The sequence below is a fragment of the Dunckerocampus dactyliophorus genome, chromosome 11 (genome assembly GCF_027744805.1).
Source record: "Dunckerocampus dactyliophorus isolate RoL2022-P2 chromosome 11, RoL_Ddac_1.1, whole genome shotgun sequence".
Classification (NCBI taxonomy): Eukaryota; Metazoa; Chordata; class Actinopteri; order Syngnathiformes; family Syngnathidae; genus Dunckerocampus; species Dunckerocampus dactyliophorus.
Window position 1 is genome coordinate 13,349,571 of NC_072829.1, and position 17,480 is coordinate 13,367,050.

The 17,480-nt window shown below is 45.7% G+C and overlaps 16 non-coding genes across 16 annotated transcripts; all 16 read right to left on the reverse strand.

Moving 5' to 3' along the window:
* Positions 1–988: 988 nt before the first annotated feature.
* Positions 989–1,059, reverse strand: trnag-gcc (transfer RNA glycine (anticodon GCC)). Its single transcript has one exon. It is a non-coding gene; the product is annotated as a tRNA-Gly (tRNA).
* A 798-nt stretch (positions 1,060–1,857) lies between these two features.
* On the reverse strand, positions 1,858–1,931 carry trnan-guu (transfer RNA asparagine (anticodon GUU)). The gene has a single exon. It is a non-coding gene; the product is annotated as a tRNA-Asn (tRNA).
* Positions 1,932–2,718: 787 nt separating this feature from the next.
* trnay-gua (transfer RNA tyrosine (anticodon GUA)) lies at positions 2,719–2,805 on the reverse strand. The gene is given in 2 exon segments: positions 2,719–2,754; positions 2,769–2,805. It is a non-coding gene; the product is annotated as a tRNA-Tyr (tRNA).
* Positions 2,806–4,159: 1,354 nt separating this feature from the next.
* trnag-gcc (transfer RNA glycine (anticodon GCC)) lies at positions 4,160–4,230 on the reverse strand. Its single transcript has one exon. It is a non-coding gene; the product is annotated as a tRNA-Gly (tRNA).
* A 798-nt stretch (positions 4,231–5,028) lies between these two features.
* On the reverse strand, positions 5,029–5,102 carry trnan-guu (transfer RNA asparagine (anticodon GUU)). The gene has a single exon. It is a non-coding gene; the product is annotated as a tRNA-Asn (tRNA).
* Positions 5,103–5,889: 787 nt separating this feature from the next.
* Positions 5,890–5,976, reverse strand: trnay-gua (transfer RNA tyrosine (anticodon GUA)). The gene is given in 2 exon segments: positions 5,890–5,925; positions 5,940–5,976. It is a non-coding gene; the product is annotated as a tRNA-Tyr (tRNA).
* A 1,354-nt stretch (positions 5,977–7,330) lies between these two features.
* trnag-gcc (transfer RNA glycine (anticodon GCC)) lies at positions 7,331–7,401 on the reverse strand. The gene has a single exon. It is a non-coding gene; the product is annotated as a tRNA-Gly (tRNA).
* Positions 7,402–8,199: 798 nt separating this feature from the next.
* trnan-guu (transfer RNA asparagine (anticodon GUU)) lies at positions 8,200–8,273 on the reverse strand. The gene has a single exon. It is a non-coding gene; the product is annotated as a tRNA-Asn (tRNA).
* A 787-nt stretch (positions 8,274–9,060) lies between these two features.
* trnay-gua (transfer RNA tyrosine (anticodon GUA)) lies at positions 9,061–9,147 on the reverse strand. The gene is given in 2 exon segments: positions 9,061–9,096; positions 9,111–9,147. It is a non-coding gene; the product is annotated as a tRNA-Tyr (tRNA).
* Positions 9,148–10,501: 1,354 nt separating this feature from the next.
* On the reverse strand, positions 10,502–10,572 carry trnag-gcc (transfer RNA glycine (anticodon GCC)). Its single transcript has one exon. It is a non-coding gene; the product is annotated as a tRNA-Gly (tRNA).
* Positions 10,573–11,370: 798 nt separating this feature from the next.
* On the reverse strand, positions 11,371–11,444 carry trnan-guu (transfer RNA asparagine (anticodon GUU)). The gene has a single exon. It is a non-coding gene; the product is annotated as a tRNA-Asn (tRNA).
* A 787-nt stretch (positions 11,445–12,231) lies between these two features.
* On the reverse strand, positions 12,232–12,318 carry trnay-gua (transfer RNA tyrosine (anticodon GUA)). Its single transcript is given in 2 exon segments — positions 12,232–12,267; positions 12,282–12,318. It is a non-coding gene; the product is annotated as a tRNA-Tyr (tRNA).
* Positions 12,319–13,672: 1,354 nt separating this feature from the next.
* Positions 13,673–13,743, reverse strand: trnag-gcc (transfer RNA glycine (anticodon GCC)). Its single transcript has one exon. It is a non-coding gene; the product is annotated as a tRNA-Gly (tRNA).
* Positions 13,744–14,541: 798 nt separating this feature from the next.
* On the reverse strand, positions 14,542–14,615 carry trnan-guu (transfer RNA asparagine (anticodon GUU)). Its single transcript has one exon. It is a non-coding gene; the product is annotated as a tRNA-Asn (tRNA).
* Positions 14,616–15,402: 787 nt separating this feature from the next.
* Positions 15,403–15,489, reverse strand: trnay-gua (transfer RNA tyrosine (anticodon GUA)). Its single transcript is given in 2 exon segments — positions 15,403–15,438; positions 15,453–15,489. It is a non-coding gene; the product is annotated as a tRNA-Tyr (tRNA).
* Positions 15,490–16,843: 1,354 nt separating this feature from the next.
* On the reverse strand, positions 16,844–16,914 carry trnag-gcc (transfer RNA glycine (anticodon GCC)). The gene has a single exon. It is a non-coding gene; the product is annotated as a tRNA-Gly (tRNA).
* Positions 16,915–17,480: the final 566 nt, after the last annotated feature.

Here is a 17,480-nt window from a genome sequence, read left to right on the forward strand (position 1 = left end):
GACGCACTAACATTGTCATCTTGTACGTCTCAGGTTTATCTGAGAAACTCAGATGGATTTTTAACCAACACGACATAGCCGTACACTTCAAACACTTTGCGACAAAGGTTGGTACATCACAAAGAGCGGACACCGCATACCCAGAAAAACAATCTGGTGCACGTTGTCCAGTGAACTTTGATTTTGTCAATTTCAGACGATGTGACAGGGAATCAAGTCAAACTCCATCGACTCGGAAGTGGCGTCCCTTCGGAAAAGACACTGTTGTGACTCTTTGACAGACATAAATTAATAACCAAATGTTTTGTCCTTCGATACGGATATGAACCAGTGACCTAAGTTGACCCCTCTCTCGTGAAAATGTCTTTTGTCCTTTTCAACATGAGTTCTGATGAAATGTATTAAAAGAGACTGGATGCACGGGTGTGGAATCGGACCTGGTCTCCCGGGTGGCAGGCGGGAATTCTAAAACTGGACGGCTAATAGTGATGAGCAGAATGAAGGATAAAACATACTCCAAGGAGGAAGCACGACCTAAATTTGACAATTTGACACATTTCACCGTTCGGAGCACAGGTCAGTTGCAGCAACAACACAGCATCGGTTGCTTTCTTGATCTATACTCTTGTCTGGTGTTGTTACAAATGCCATGCCTATGCTTTCAACTGTGACGCCGACATTACACAAGGACATCATGATTCATGCGGACTCACCTGGAAACAAACAGCAGCGTGTAGCAATACCATTTAAAACCCAGTAGTCAGGCGAATGAGGCCGGACGGTTGACGGGATCTCATTGAGGTTGCTGTATATAACAAAGTGTGGGTTAGAATCCCACTTTTGACAGAATTTTGCTGATACTCACGTCTAAGGTAGTCAAGGCTGCTACGTTTCGGATGTAATCCAGAGGTCCTGCCTTTGTCACAACAAAGGTCTTTGTACTTTTTCCAACATGACCTCTGGATCAAAGGTGTAAAAGCCGCGCTGTTGCATTGGCCGGGAATCGGACCCGGATCTCCCGCGTGGCAGGCGAGAATTCTACCATTGAACCACCAATGCCTGTCAAAAATACCCACAGGGCCTACCGACACGGCAAAGTGAAAGGGCCTCTACACTGTGGGTTCTTTATATAACAATAATGATAATTATACGCATAGATTTCACTCCCAGAGCCATAGGTGAATTGCAGCAACAAAGAAGCATTGCATGGTCTCGTGCTTATAATCCTGGCTGGTGCTGTTGTAAATGCTTATGCTTTCAACCGCACTTTCCGTGTTTCCCAAGTCTGTAATCATTTCCACGGACTTGCGAGCAAACAAACAGCAGTCTGTGACTTGATCAACATGAGTTCTGATCGAATGCATAAAACAAGGCAAGCTGCAGTGTGCTTTTGACAACTGGCTGTGAAAGTGTTTGGACCCCATTTGAAATGGTCTGTTTCCTGAATCCCGGTAGTGTCGTGTCCAAATTGAAAACGGCATTTCCTTTGCAGGCAATCCAATTCTGTGTAATATTAGGGTTTTCTGCAACGCAACATTTCGGATTCGCAGATATGTGGTTCGAAAACTAGCTGTGAAAGAGTCATAGAAAGAACAGCACGGGACTGCTGGGATTTCAACCCAGCAGCTCCTGTTTGCAAGACAGGCACTTTGACCATCTCAAGCAGTGGAGCTTGAACATCTTGCCTTTTCCTGTTCACTTGGCAAAGTGGCGCCAACAGCATTTGTTAGGAGTACTTTGCGTCAGGCCAAAAAGGGATGACGGAAATTCTGCAAGCGTGGCGCAAGTTGTCCTCGACAAACAGTTTGCCAATTGGGAAGAACACAAGTGCTGTACAAGACACAAAGTGCAAGATAGCGTCCCTGGGTGGTCTCGAACCACCAGCCTCCCGGTTAACAGCCGAGCGCGCTGACCGATTGCGCCACAGAGACTCACAGCACGTCCTGTTTACTTCTGTTCAATCGAAGTCATACGAACGCATGCCACGCCACCAGCATTCCCTCCACTTTGGATGAGACTTGTGCTTTCTGGCATAACAGTCGAGACACTGCAGTCCACGACAACAGCTTTAGTTTTGATGAGCGCAAAGTACTTTCTGGGTACGAATCAGGGGTCTTGCGCTTCTCATGAAAATGGCTTTGTCCTTCTTCAACATGAGTTCTGATTAAATTTATTAAAAGAGACAGAGTGCATTGGTCTGCAATTGGACCCAGGCAAGAATTGTAAAAGTGAACCACTAATGCCCACAATGAACAGACTGAAGGATAAAAGTGCAAAGAGCAAGTGAAACGAAACTTTGGACAATTCGATGAATATACACCATACAAGCACGGGTGAATTGCAGCAGCAACGCAGCACTGGTTCCTTTCTTGATCTCTGCTCTTGTTTTGGTCGGCCCGTCAACGCTCATCTGTTAACCGAGAGGTTGTTGGTTCGAGACCACCAAGGGGCAGTATCTTGACGTGTGCGTGGCAACTTGGGCTCTTTTGTCAGATTGTCTTGTACAGTCTGTAGTATTCTTACCTATGCATGATGAGAAGAACTTTATGACGTGACACACTTTCACCAGTCTCCTGCACTCAGAAGTTTTGAGGCTGCCTATTTCAGAATGCGTGACACGGAATCAAGTCAAACTCCATCGACTGGTAAGTGGAGTTCTTTGGGACATGACACTGCCGCTATTCTTTCCTGACAGACATAACATAAGCAAACGGTTCGTCCTTCGAGCCGGACTTGAACCGGCGACCTAAGGATGCCAGCCTGCGCCACTACAGTCCTCCGCTCTTCCAACTGAGCTATCGAAGGTCTTGCTGCTGTGCCTCTGGCAAAAAAGACAGGAACAAGCACAAATGTCCACCGCGTGACTGTTGCTTATCGAGTACCTTGTGGCAGAGTACGACACATTTTAACCTACAGTATCATTTTCAGTTTAGATATTGCAAGTTAATTCATAGGTGACATTGTCATGGGTCAAAACTGATTCCAGCAAGACACTGCTGTGATTCTTTATGGACAGACAAAACATAATAACCCAATGTGAGCTGATAATCTTCCCACCAGCCCACATGCCAAAGAGAAAGAGCATAAGCATCTGACAGATCCCCTCAAAACCTGTGCTTACCTCAGCTTGTCATTTGTAAAACTTTGACGATGACGAAGAAAAGAGTAGCAGACGCACTAACATTGTCATCTTGTACGTCTCAGGTTTATCTGAGAAACTCAGATGGATTTTTAACCAACACGACATAGCCGTACACTTCAAACACTTTGCGACAAAGGTTGGTACATCACAAAGAGCGGACACCGCATACCCAGAAAAACAATCTGGTGCACGTTGTCCAGTGAACTTTGATTTTGTCAATTTCAGACGATGTGACAGGGAATCAAGTCAAACTCCATCGACTCGGAAGTGGCGTCCCTTCGGAAAAGACACTGTTGTGACTCTTTGACAGACATAAATTAATAACCAAATGTTTTGTCCTTCGATACGGATATGAACCAGTGACCTAAGTTGACCCCTCTCTCGTGAAAATGTCTTTTGTCCTTTTCAACATGAGTTCTGATGAAATGTATTAAAAGAGACTGGATGCACGGGTGTGGAATCGGACCTGGTCTCCCGGGTGGCAGGCGGGAATTCTAAAACTGAACGGCTAATAGTGATGAGCAGAATGAAGGATAAAACATACTCCAAGGAGGAAGCACGACCTAAATTTGACAATTTGACACATTTCACCGTTCGGAGCACAGGTCAGTTGCAGCAACAACACAGCATCGGTTGCTTTCTTGATCTATACTCTTGTCTGGTGTTGTTACAAATGCCATGCCTATGCTTTCAACTGTGACGCCGACATTACACAAGGACATCATGATTCATGCGGACTCACCTGGAAACAAACAGCAGCGTGTAGCAATACCATTTAAAACCCAGTAGTCAGGCGAATGAGGCCGGACGGTTGACGGGATCTCATTGAGGTTGCTGTATATAACAAAGTGTGGGTTAGAATCCCACTTTTGACAGAATTTTGCTGATACTCACGTCTAAGGTAGTCAAGGCTGCTACGTTTCGGATGTAATCCAGAGGTCCTGCCTTTGTCACAACAAAGGTCTTTGTACTTTTTCCAACATGACCTCTGGATCAAAGGTGTAAAAGCCGCGCTGTTGCATTGGCCGGGAATCGGACCCGGATCTCCCGCGTGGCAGGCGAGAATTCTACCATTGAACCACCAATGCCTGTCAAAAATACCCACAGGGCCTACCGACACGGCAAAGTGAAAGGGCCTCTACACTGTGGGTTCTTTATATAACAATAATGATAATTATACGCATAGATTTCACTCCCAGAGCCATAGGTGAATTGCAGCAACAAAGAAGCATTGCATGGTCTCGTGCTTATAATCCTGGCTGGTGCTGTTGTAAATGCTTATGCTTTCAACCGCACTTTCCGTGTTTCCCAAGTCTGTAATCATTTCCACGGACTTGCGAGCAAACAAACAGCAGTCTGTGACTTGATCAACATGAGTTCTGATCGAATGCATAAAACAAGGCAAGCTGCAGTGTGCTTTTGACAACTGGCTGTGAAAGTGTTTGGACCCCATTTGAAATGGTCTGTTTCCTGAATCCCGGTAGTGTCGTGTCCAAATTGAAAACGGCATTTCCTTTGCAGGCAATCCAATTCTGTGTAATATTAGGGTTTTCTGCAACGCAACATTTCGGATTCGCAGATATGTGGTTCGAAAACTAGCTGTGAAAGAGTCATAGAAAGAACAGCACGGGACTGCTGGGATTTCAACCCAGCAGCTCCTGTTTGCAAGACAGGCACTTTGACCATCTCAAGCAGTGGAGCTTGAACATCTTGCCTTTTCCTGTTCACTTGGCAAAGTGGCGCCAACAGCATTTGTTAGGAGTACTTTGCGTCAGGCCAAAAAGGGATGACGGAAATTCTGCAAGCGTGGCGCAAGTTGTCCTCGACAAACAGTTTGCCAATTGGGAAGAACACAAGTGCTGTACAAGACACAAAGTGCAAGATAGCGTCCCTGGGTGGTCTCGAACCACCAGCCTCCCGGTTAACAGCCGAGCGCGCTGACCGATTGCGCCACAGAGACTCACAGCACATCCTGTTTACTTCTGTTCAATCGAAGTCATACGAACGCATGCCACGCCACCAGCATTCCCTCCACTTTGGATGAGACTTGTGCTTTCTGGCATAACAGTCGAGACACTGCAGTCCACGACAACAGCTTTAGTTTTGATGAGCGCAAAGTACTTTCTGGGTACGAATCAGGGGTCTTGCGCTTCTCATGAAAATGGCTTTGTCCTTCTTCAACATGAGTTCTGATTAAATTTATTAAAAGAGACAGAGTGCATTGGTCTGCAATTGGACCCAGGCAAGAATTGTAAAAGTGAACCACTAATGCCCACAATGAACAGACTGAAGGATAAAAGTGCAAAGAGCAAGTGAAACGAAACTTTGGACAATTCGATGAATATACACCATACAAGCACGGGTGAATTGCAGCAGCAACGCAGCACTGGTTCCTTTCTTGATCTCTGCTCTTGTTTTGGTCGGCCCGTCAACGCTCATCTGTTAACCGAGAGGTTGTTGGTTCGAGACCACCAAGGGGCAGTATCTTGACGTGTGCGTGGCAACTTGGGCTCTTTTGTCAGATTGTCTTGTACAGTCTGTAGTATTCTTACCTATGCATGATGAGAAGAACTTTATGACGTGACACACTTTCACCAGTCTCCTGCACTCAGAAGTTTTGAGGCTGCCTATTTCAGAATGCGTGACACGGAATCAAGTCAAACTCCATCGACTGGTAAGTGGAGTTCTTTGGGACATGACACTGCCGCTATTCTTTCCTGACAGACATAACATAAGCAAACGGTTCGTCCTTCGAGCCGGACTTGAACCGGCGACCTAAGGATGCCAGCCTGCGCCACTACAGTCCTCCGCTCTTCCAACTGAGCTATCGAAGGTCTTGCTGCTGTGCCTCTGGCAAAAAAGACAGGAACAAGCACAAATGTCCACCGCGTGACTGTTGCTTATCGAGTACCTTGTGGCAGAGTACGACACATTTTAACCTACAGTATCATTTTCAGTTTAGATATTGCAAGTTAATTCATAGGTGACATTGTCATGGGTCAAAACTGATTCCAGCAAGACACTGCTGTGATTCTTTATGGACAGACAAAACATAATAACCCAATGTGAGCTGATAATCTTCCCACCAGCCCACATGCCAAAGAGAAAGAGCATAAGCATCTGACAGATCCCCTCAAAACCTGTGCTTACCTCAGCTTGTCATTTGTAAAACTTTGACGATGACGAAGAAAAGAGTAGCAGACGCACTAACATTGTCATCTTGTACGTCTCAGGTTTATCTGAGAAACTCAGATGGATTTTTAACCAACACGACATAGCCGTACACTTCAAACACTTTGCGACAAAGGTTGGTACATCACAAAGAGCGGACACCGCATACCCAGAAAAACAATCTGGTGCACGTTGTCCAGTGAACTTTGATTTTGTCAATTTCAGACGATGTGACAGGGAATCAAGTCAAACTCCATCGACTCGGAAGTGGCGTCCCTTCGGAAAAGACACTGTTGTGACTCTTTGACAGACATAAATTAATAACCAAATGTTTTGTCCTTCGATACGGATATGAACCAGTGACCTAAGTTGACCCCTCTCTCGTGAAAATGTCTTTTGTCCTTTTCAACATGAGTTCTGATGAAATGTATTAAAAGAGACTGGATGCACGGGTGTGGAATCGGACCTGGTCTCCCGGGTGGCAGGCGGGAATTCTAAAACTGGACGGCTAATAGTGATGAGCAGAATGAAGGATAAAACATACTCCAAGGAGGAAGCACGACCTAAATTTGACAATTTGACACATTTCACCGTTCGGAGCACAGGTCAGTTGCAGCAACAACACAGCATCGGTTGCTTTCTTGATCTATACTCTTGTCTGGTGTTGTTACAAATGCCATGCCTATGCTTTCAACTGTGACGCCGACATTACACAAGGACATCATGATTCATGCGGACTCACCTGGAAACAAACAGCAGCGTGTAGCAATACCATTTAAAACCCAGTAGTCAGGCGAATGAGGCCGGACGGTTGACGGGATCTCATTGAGGTTGCTGTATATAACAAAGTGTGGGTTAGAATCCCACTTTTGACAGAATTTTGCTGATACTCACGTCTAAGGTAGTCAAGGCTGCTACGTTTCGGATGTAATCCAGAGGTCCTGCCTTTGTCACAACAAAGGTCTTTGTACTTTTTCCAACATGACCTCTGGATCAAAGGTGTAAAAGCCGCGCTGTTGCATTGGCCGGGAATCGGACCCGGATCTCCCGCGTGGCAGGCGAGAATTCTACCATTGAACCACCAATGCCTGTCAAAAATACCCACAGGGCCTACCGACACGGCAAAGTGAAAGGGCCTCTACACTGTGGGTTCTTTATATAACAATAATGATAATTATACGCATAGATTTCACTCCCAGAGCCATAGGTGAATTGCAGCAACAAAGAAGCATTGCATGGTCTCGTGCTTATAATCCTGGCTGGTGCTGTTGTAAATGCTTATGCTTTCAACCGCACTTTCCGTGTTTCCCAAGTCTGTAATCATTTCCACGGACTTGCGAGCAAACAAACAGCAGTCTGTGACTTGATCAACATGAGTTCTGATCGAATGCATAAAACAAGGCAAGCTGCAGTGTGCTTTTGACAACTGGCTGTGAAAGTGTTTGGACCCCATTTGAAATGGTCTGTTTCCTGAATCCCGGTAGTGTCGTGTCCAAATTGAAAACGGCATTTCCTTTGCAGGCAATCCAATTCTGTGTAATATTAGGGTTTTCTGCAACGCAACATTTCGGATTCGCAGATATGTGGTTCGAAAACTAGCTGTGAAAGAGTCATAGAAAGAACAGCACGGGACTGCTGGGATTTCAACCCAGCAGCTCCTGTTTGCAAGACAGGCACTTTGACCATCTCAAGCAGTGGAGCTTGAACATCTTGCCTTTTCCTGTTCACTTGGCAAAGTGGCGCCAACAGCATTTGTTAGGAGTACTTTGCGTCAGGCCAAAAAGGGATGACGGAAATTCTGCAAGCGTGGCGCAAGTTGTCCTCGACAAACAGTTTGCCAATTGGGAAGAACACAAGTGCTGTACAAGACACAAAGTGCAAGATAGCGTCCCTGGGTGGTCTCGAACCACCAGCCTCCCGGTTAACAGCCGAGCGCGCTGACCGATTGCGCCACAGAGACTCACAGCACGTCCTGTTTACTTCTGTTCAATCGAAGTCATACGAACGCATGCCACGCCACCAGCATTCCCTCCACTTTGGATGAGACTTGTGCTTTCTGGCATAACAGTCGAGACACTGCAGTCCACGACAACAGCTTTAGTTTTGATGAGCGCAAAGTACTTTCTGGGTACGAATCAGGGGTCTTGCGCTTCTCACGAAAATGGCTTTGTCCTTCTTCAACATGAGTTCTGATTAAATTTATTAAAAGAGACAGAGTGCATTGGTCTGCAATTGGACCCAGGCAAGAATTGTAAAAGTGAACCACTAATGCCCACAATGAACAGACTGAAGGATAAAAGTGCAAAGAGCAAGTGAAACGAAACTTTGGACAATTCGATGAATATACACCATACAAGCACGGGTGAATTGCAGCAGCAACGCAGCACTGGTTCCTTTCTTGATCTCTGCTCTTGTTTTGGTCGGCCCGTCAACGCTCATCTGTTAACCGAGAGGTTGTTGGTTCGAGACCACCAAGGGGCAGTATCTTGACGTGTGCGTGGCAACTTGGGCTCTTTTGTCAGATTGTCTTGTACAGTCTGTAGTATTCTTACCTATGCATGATGAGAAGAACTTTATGACGTGACACACTTTCACCAGTCTCCTGCACTCAGAAGTTTTGAGGCTGCCTATTTCAGAATGCGTGACACGGAATCAAGTCAAACTCCATCGACTGGTAAGTGGAGTTCTTTGGGACATGACACTGCCGCTATTCTTTCCTGACAGACATAACATAAGCAAACGGTTCGTCCTTCGAGCCGGACTTGAACCGGCGACCTAAGGATGCCAGCCTGCGCCACTACAGTCCTCCGCTCTTCCAACTGAGCTATCGAAGGTCTTGCTGCTGTGCCTCTGGCAAAAAAGACAGGAACAAGCACAAATGTCCACCGCGTGACTGTTGCTTATCGAGTACCTTGTGGCAGAGTACGACACATTTTAACCTACAGTATCATTTTCAGTTTAGATATTGCAAGTTAATTCATAGGTGACATTGTCATGGGTCAAAACTGATTCCAGCAAGACACTGCTGTGATTCTTTATGGACAGACAAAACATAATAACCCAATGTGAGCTGATAATCTTCCCACCAGCCCACATGCCAAAGAGAAAGAGCATAAGCATCTGACAGATCCCCTCAAAACCTGTGCTTACCTCAGCTTGTCATTTGTAAAACTTTGACGATGACGAAGAAAAGAGTAGCAGACGCACTAACATTGTCATCTTGTACGTCTCAGGTTTATCTGAGAAACTCAGATGGATTTTTAACCAACACGACATAGCCGTACACTTCAAACACTTTGCGACAAAGGTTGGTACATCACAAAGAGCGGACACCGCATACCCAGAAAAACAATCTGGTGCACGTTGTCCAGTGAACTTTGATTTTGTCAATTTCAGACGATGTGACAGGGAATCAAGTCAAACTCCATCGACTCGGAAGTGGCGTCCCTTCGGAAAAGACACTGTTGTGACTCTTTGACAGACATAAATTAATAACCAAATGTTTTGTCCTTCGATACGGATATGAACCAGTGACCTAAGTTGACCCCTCTCTCATGAAAATGTCTTTTGTCCTTTTCAACATGAGTTCTGATGAAATGTATTAAAAGAGACTGGATGCACGGGTGTGGAATCGGACCTGGTCTCCCGGGTGGCAGGCGGGAATTCTAAAACTGGACGGCTAATAGTGATGAGCAGAATGAAGGATAAAACATACTCCAAGGAGGAAGCACGACCTAAATTTGACAATTTGACACATTTCACCGTTCGGAGCACAGGTCAGTTGCAGCAACAACACAGCATCGGTTGCTTTCTTGATCTATACTCTTGTCTGGTGTTGTTACAAATGCCATGCCTATGCTTTCAACTGTGACGCCGACATTACACAAGGACATCATGATTCATGCGGACTCACCTGGAAACAAACAGCAGCGTGTAGCAATACCATTTAAAACCCAGTAGTCAGGCGAATGAGGCCGGACGGTTGACGGGATCTCATTGAGGTTGCTGTATATAACAAAGTGTGGGTTAGAATCCCACTTTTGACAGAATTTTGCTGATACTCACGTCTAAGGTAGTCAAGGCTGCTACGTTTCGGATGTAATCCAGAGGTCCTGCCTTTGTCACAACAAAGGTCTTTGTACTTTTTCCAACATGACCTCTGGATCAAAGGTGTAAAAGCCGCGCTGTTGCATTGGCCGGGAATCGGACCCGGATCTCCCGCGTGGCAGGCGAGAATTCTACCATTGAACCACCAATGCCTGTCAAAAATACCCACAGGGCCTACCGACACGGCAAAGTGAAAGGGCCTCTACACTGTGGGTTCTTTATATAACAATAATGATAATTATACGCATAGATTTCACTCCCAGAGCCATAGGTGAATTGCAGCAACAAAGAAGCATTGCATGGTCTCGTGCTTATAATCCTGGCTGGTGCTGTTGTAAATGCTTATGCTTTCAACCGCACTTTCCGTGTTTCCCAAGTCTGTAATCATTTCCACGGACTTGCGAGCAAACAAACAGCAGTCTGTGACTTGATCAACATGAGTTCTGATCGAATGCATAAAACAAGGCAAGCTGCAGTGTGCTTTTGACAACTGGCTGTGAAAGTGTTTGGACCCCATTTGAAATGGTCTGTTTCCTGAATCCCGGTAGTGTCGTGTCCAAATTGAAAACGGCATTTCCTTTGCAGGCAATCCAATTCTGTGTAATATTAGGGTTTTCTGCAACGCAACATTTCGGATTCGCAGATATGTGGTTCGAAAACTAGCTGTGAAAGAGTCATAGAAAGAACAGCACGGGACTGCTGGGATTTCAACCCAGCAGCTCCTGTTTGCAAGACAGGCACTTTGACCATCTCAAGCAGTGGAGCTTGAACATCTTGCCTTTTCCTGTTCACTTGGCAAAGTGGCGCCAACAGCATTTGTTAGGAGTACTTTGCGTCAGGCCAAAAAGGGATGACGGAAATTCTGCAAGCGTGGCGCAAGTTGTCCTCGACAAACAGTTTGCCAATTGGGAAGAACACAAGTGCTGTACAAGACACAAAGTGCAAGATAGCGTCCCTGGGTGGTCTCGAACCACCAGCCTCCCGGTTAACAGCCGAGCGCGCTGACCGATTGCGCCACAGAGACTCACAGCACGTCCTGTTTACTTCTGTTCAATCGAAGTCATACGAACGCATGCCACGCCACCAGCATTCCCTCCACTTTGGATGAGACTTGTGCTTTCTGGCATAACAGTCGAGACACTGCAGTCCACGACAACAGCTTTAGTTTTGATGAGCGCAAAGTACTTTCTGGGTACGAATCAGGGGTCTTGCGCTTCTCACGAAAATGGCTTTGTCCTTCTTCAACATGAGTTCTGATTAAATTTATTAAAAGAGACAGAGTGCATTGGTCTGCAATTGGACCCAGGCAAGAATTGTAAAAGTGAACCACTAATGCCCACAATGAACAGACTGAAGGATAAAAGTGCAAAGAGCAAGTGAAACGAAACTTTGGACAATTCGATGAATATACACCATACAAGCACGGGTGAATTGCAGCAGCAACGCAGCACTGGTTCCTTTCTTGATCTCTGCTCTTGTTTTGGTCGGCCCGTCAACGCTCATCTGTTAACCGAGAGGTTGTTGGTTCGAGACCACCAAGGGGCAGTATCTTGACGTGTGCGTGGCAACTTGGGCTCTTTTGTCAGATTGTCTTGTACAGTCTGTAGTATTCTTACCTATGCATGATGAGAAGAACTTTATGACGTGACACACTTTCACCAGTCTCCTGCACTCAGAAGTTTTGAGGCTGCCTATTTCAGAATGCGTGACACGGAATCAAGTCAAACTCCATCGACTGGTAAGTGGAGTTCTTTGGGACATGACACTGCCGCTATTCTTTCCTGACAGACATAACATAAGCAAACGGTTCGTCCTTCGAGCCGGACTTGAACCGGCGACCTAAGGATGCCAGCCTGCGCCACTACAGTCCTCCGCTCTTCCAACTGAGCTATCGAAGGTCTTGCTGCTGTGCCTCTGGCAAAAAAGACAGGAACAAGCACAAATGTCCACCGCGTGACTGTTGCTTATCGAGTACCTTGTGGCAGAGTACGACACATTTTAACCTACAGTATCATGTTCAGTTTAGATATTGCAAGTTAATTCATAGGTGACATTGTCATGGGTCAAAACTGATTCCAGCAAGACACTGCTGTGATTCTTTATGGACAGACATAACATAATAACCCAATGTGAGCTGATAATCTTCCCACCAGCCCACATGCCAAAGAGAAAGAGCATAAGCATCTGACAGATCCCCTCAAAACCTGTGCTTACCTCAGCTTGTCATTTGTAAAACTTTGACGATGACGAAGAAAAGAGTAGCAGACGCACTAACATTGTCATCTTGTACGTCTCAGGTTTATCTGAGAAACTCAGATGGATTTTTAACCAACACGACATAGCCGTACACTTCAAACACTTTGCGACAAAGGTTGGTACATCACAAAGAGCGGACACCGCATACCCAGAAAAACAATCTGGTGCACGTTGTCCAGTGAACTTTGATTTTGTCAATTTCAGACGATGTGACAGGGAATCAAGTCAAACGCCATCGACTCGGAAGTGGCGTCCCTTCGGAAAAGACACTGTTGTGACTCTTTGACAGACATAAATTAATAACCAAATGTTTTGTCCTTCGATACGGATATGAACCAGTGACCTAAGTTGACCCCTCTTTCATGAAAATGTCTTTTGTCCTTTTCAACATGAGTTCTGATGAAATGTATTAAAAGAGACTGGATGCACGGGTGTGGAATCGGACCTGGTCTCCCGGGTGGCAGGCGGGAATTCTAAAACTGGACGGCTAATAGTGATGAGCAGAATGAAGGATAAAACATACTCCAAGGAGGAAGCACGACCTAAATTTGACAATTTGACACATTTCACCGTTCGGAGCACAGGTCAGTTGCAGCAACAACACAGCATCGGTTGCTTTCTTGATCTATACTCTTGTCTGGTGTTGTTACAAATGCCATGCCTATGCTTTCAACTGTGACGCCGACATTACACAAGGACATCATGATTCATGCGGACTCACCTGGAAACAAACAGCAGCGTGTAGCAATACCATTTAAAACCCAGTAGTCAGGCGAATGAGGCCGGACGGTTGACGGGATCTCATTGAGGTTGCTGTATATAACAAAGTGTGGGTTAGAATCCCACTTTTGACAGAATTTTGCTGATACTCACGTCTAAGGTAGTCAAGGCTGCTACGTTTCGGATGTAATCCAGAGGTCCTGCCTTTGTCACAACAACGGTCTTTGTACTTTTTCCAACATGACCTCTGGATCAAAGGTGTAAAAGCCGCGCTGTTGCATTGGCCGGGAATCGGACCCTGATCTCCCGCGTGGCAGACGAGAATTCTACCATTGAACCACCAATGCCTGTCAAAAACACCCACAGGGCCTACCGACACGGCAAAGTGAAAGGGCCTCTACACTGTGGGTTCTTTATATAACAATAATGATAATTATACGCATAGATTTCACTCCCAGAGCCATAGGTGAATTGCAGCAACAAAGAAGCATTGCATGGTCTCGTGCTTATAATCCTGGCTGGTGCTGTTGTAAATGCTTATGCTTTCAACCGCACTTTCCGTGTTTCCCAAGTCTGTAATCATTTCCACGGACTTGCGAGCAAACAAACAGCAGTCTGTGACTTGATCAACATGAGTTCTGATCGAATGCATAAAACAAGGCAAGCTGCAGTGTGCTTTTGACAACTGGCTGTGAAAGTGTTTGGACCCCATTTGAAATGGTCTGTTTCCTGAATCCCGGTAGTGTCGTGTCCAAATTGAAAACGGCATTTCCTTTGCAGGCAATCCAATTCTGTGTAATATTAGGGTTTTCTGCAACGCAACATTTCGGATTCGCAGATATGTGGTTCGAAAACTAGCTGTGAAAGAGTCATAGAAAGAACAGCACGGGACTGCTGGGATTTCAACCCAGCAGCTCCTGTTTGCAAGACAGGCACTTTGACCATCTCAAGCAGTGGAGCTTGAACATCTTGCCTTTTCCTGTTCACTTGGCAAAGTGGCGCCAACAGCATTTGTTAGGAGTACTTTGCGTCAGGCCAAAAAGGGATGACGGAAATTCTGCAAGCGTGGCGCAAGTTGTCCTCGACAAACAGTTTGCCAATTGGGAAGAACACAAGTGCTGTACAAGACACAAAGTGCAAGATAGCGTCCCTGGGTGGTCTCGAACCACCAGCCTCCCGGTTAACAGCCGAGCGCGCTGACCGATTGCGCCACAGAGACTCACAGCACGTCCTGTTTACTTCTGTTCAATCGAAGTCATACGAACGCATGCCACGCCACCAGCATTCCCTCCACTTTGGATGAGACTTGTGCTTTCTGGCATAACAGTCGAGACACTGCAGTCCACGACAACAGCTTTAGTTTTGATGAGCGCAAAGTACTTTCTGGGTACGAATCAGGGGTCTTGCGCTTCTCACGAAAATGGCTTTGTCCTTCTTCAACATGAGTTCTGATTAAATTTATTAAAAGAGACAGAGTGCATTGGTCTGCAATTGGACCCAGGCAAGAATTGTAAAAGTGAACCACTAATGCCCACAATGAACAGACTGAAGGATAAAAGTGCAAAGAGCAAGTGAAACGAAACTTTGGACAATTCGATGAATATACACCATACAAGCACGGGTGAATTGCAGCAGCAACGCAGCACTGGTTCCTTTCTTGATCTCTGCTCTTGTTTTGGTCGGCCCGTCAACGCTCATCTGTTAACCGAGAGGTTGTTGGTTCGAGACCACCAAGGGGCAGTATCTTGACGTGTGCGTGGCAACTTGGGCTCTTTTGTCAGATTGTCTTGTACAGTCTGTAGTATTCTTACCTATGCATGATGAGAAGAACTTTATGACGTGACACACTTTCACCAGTCTCCTGCACTCAGAAGTTTTGAGGCTGCCTATTTCAGAATGCGTGACACGGAATCAAGTCAAACTCCATCGACTGGTAAGTGGAGTTCTTTGGGACATGACACTGCCGCTATTCTTTCCTGACAGACATAACATAAGCAAACGGTTCGTCCTTCGAGCCGGACTTGAACCGGCGACCTAAGGATGCCAGCCTGCGCCACTACAGTCCTCCGCTCTTCCAACTGAGCTATCGAAGGTCTTGCTGCTGTGCCTCTGGCAAAAAAGACAGGAACAAGCACAAATGTCCACCGCGTGACTGTTGCTTATCGAGTACCTTGTGGCAGAGTACGACACATTTTAACCTACAGTATCATGTTCAGTTTAGATATTGCAAGTTAATTCATAGGTGACATTGTCATGGGTCAAAACTGATTCCAGCAAGACACTGCTGTGATTCTTTATGGACAGACATAACATAATAACCCAATGTGAGCTGATAATCTTCCCACCAGCCCACATGCCAAAGAGAAAGAGCATAAGCATCTGACAGATCCCCTCAAAACCTGTGCTTACCTCAGCTTGTCATTTGTAAAACTTTGACGATGACGAAGAAAAGAGTAGCAGACGCACTAACATTGTCATCTTGTACGTCTCAGGTTTATCTGAGAAACTCAGATGGATTTTTAACCAACACGACATAGCCGTACACTTCAAACACTTTGCGACAAAGGTTGGTACATCACAAAGAGCGGACACCGCATACCCAGAAAAACAATCTGGTGCACGTTGTCCAGTGAACTTTGATTTTGTCAATTTCAGACGATGTGACAGGGAATCAAGTCAAACGCCATCGACTCGGAAGTGGCGTCCCTTCGGAAAAGACACTGTTGTGACTCTTTGACAGACATAAATTAATAACCAAATGTTTTGTCCTTCGATACGGATATGAACCAGTGACCTAAGTTGACCCCTCTTTCATGAAAATGTCTTTTGTCCTTTTCAACATGAGTTCTGATGAAATGTATTAAAAGAGACTGGATGCACGGGTGTGGAATCGGACCTGGTCTCCCGGGTGGCAGGCGGGAATTCTAAAACTGGACGGCTAATAGTGATGAGCAGAATGAAGGATAAAACATACTCCAAGGAGGAAGCACGACCTAAATTTGACAATTTGACACATTTCACCGTTCGGAGCACAGGTCAGTTGCAGCAACAACACAGCATCGGTTGCTTTCTTGATCTATACTCTTGTCTGGTGTTGTTACAAATGCCATGCCTATGCTTTCAACTGTGACGCCGACATTACACAAGGACATCATGATTCATGCGGACTCACCTGGAAACAAACAGCAGCGTGTAGCAATACCATTTAAAACCCAGTAGTCAGGCGAATGAGGCCGGACGGTTGACGGGATCTCATTGAGGTTGCTGTATATAACAAAGTGTGGGTTAGAATCCCACTTTTGACAGAATTTTGCTGATACTCACGTCTAAGGTAGTCAAGGCTGCTACGTTTCGGATGTAATCCAGAGGTCCTGCCTTTGTCACAACAACGGTCTTTGTACTTTTTCCAACATGACCTCTGGATCAAAGGTGTAAAAGCCGCGCTGTTGCATTGGCCGGGAATCGGACCCTGATCTCCCGCGTGGCAGACGAGAATTCTACCATTGAACCACCAATGCCTGTCAAAAACACCCACAGGGCCTACCGACACGGCAAAGTGAAAGGGCCTCTACACTGTGGGTTCTTTATATAACAATAATGATAATTATACGCATAGATTTCACTCCCAGAGCCATAGGTGAATTGCAGCAACAAAGAAGCATTGCATGGTCTCGTGCTTATAATCCTGGCTGGTGCTGTTGTAAATGCTTATGCTTTCAACCGCACTTTCCGTGTTTCCCAAGTCTGTAATCATTTCCACGGACTTGCGAGCAAACAAACAGCAGTCTGTGACTTGATCAACATGAGTTCTGATCGAATGCATAAAACAAGGCAAGCTGCAGTGTGCTTTTGACAACTGGCTGTGAAAGTGTTTGGACCCCATTTGAAATGGTCTGTTTCCTGAATCCCGGTAGTGTCGTGTCCAAATTGAAAACGGCATTTCCTTTGCAGGCAATCCAATTCTGTGTAATATTAGGGTTTTCTGCAACGCAACATTTCGGATTCGCAGATATGTGGTTCGAAAACTAGCTGTGAAAGAGTCATAGAAAGAACAGCACGGGACTGCTGGGATTTCAACCCAGCA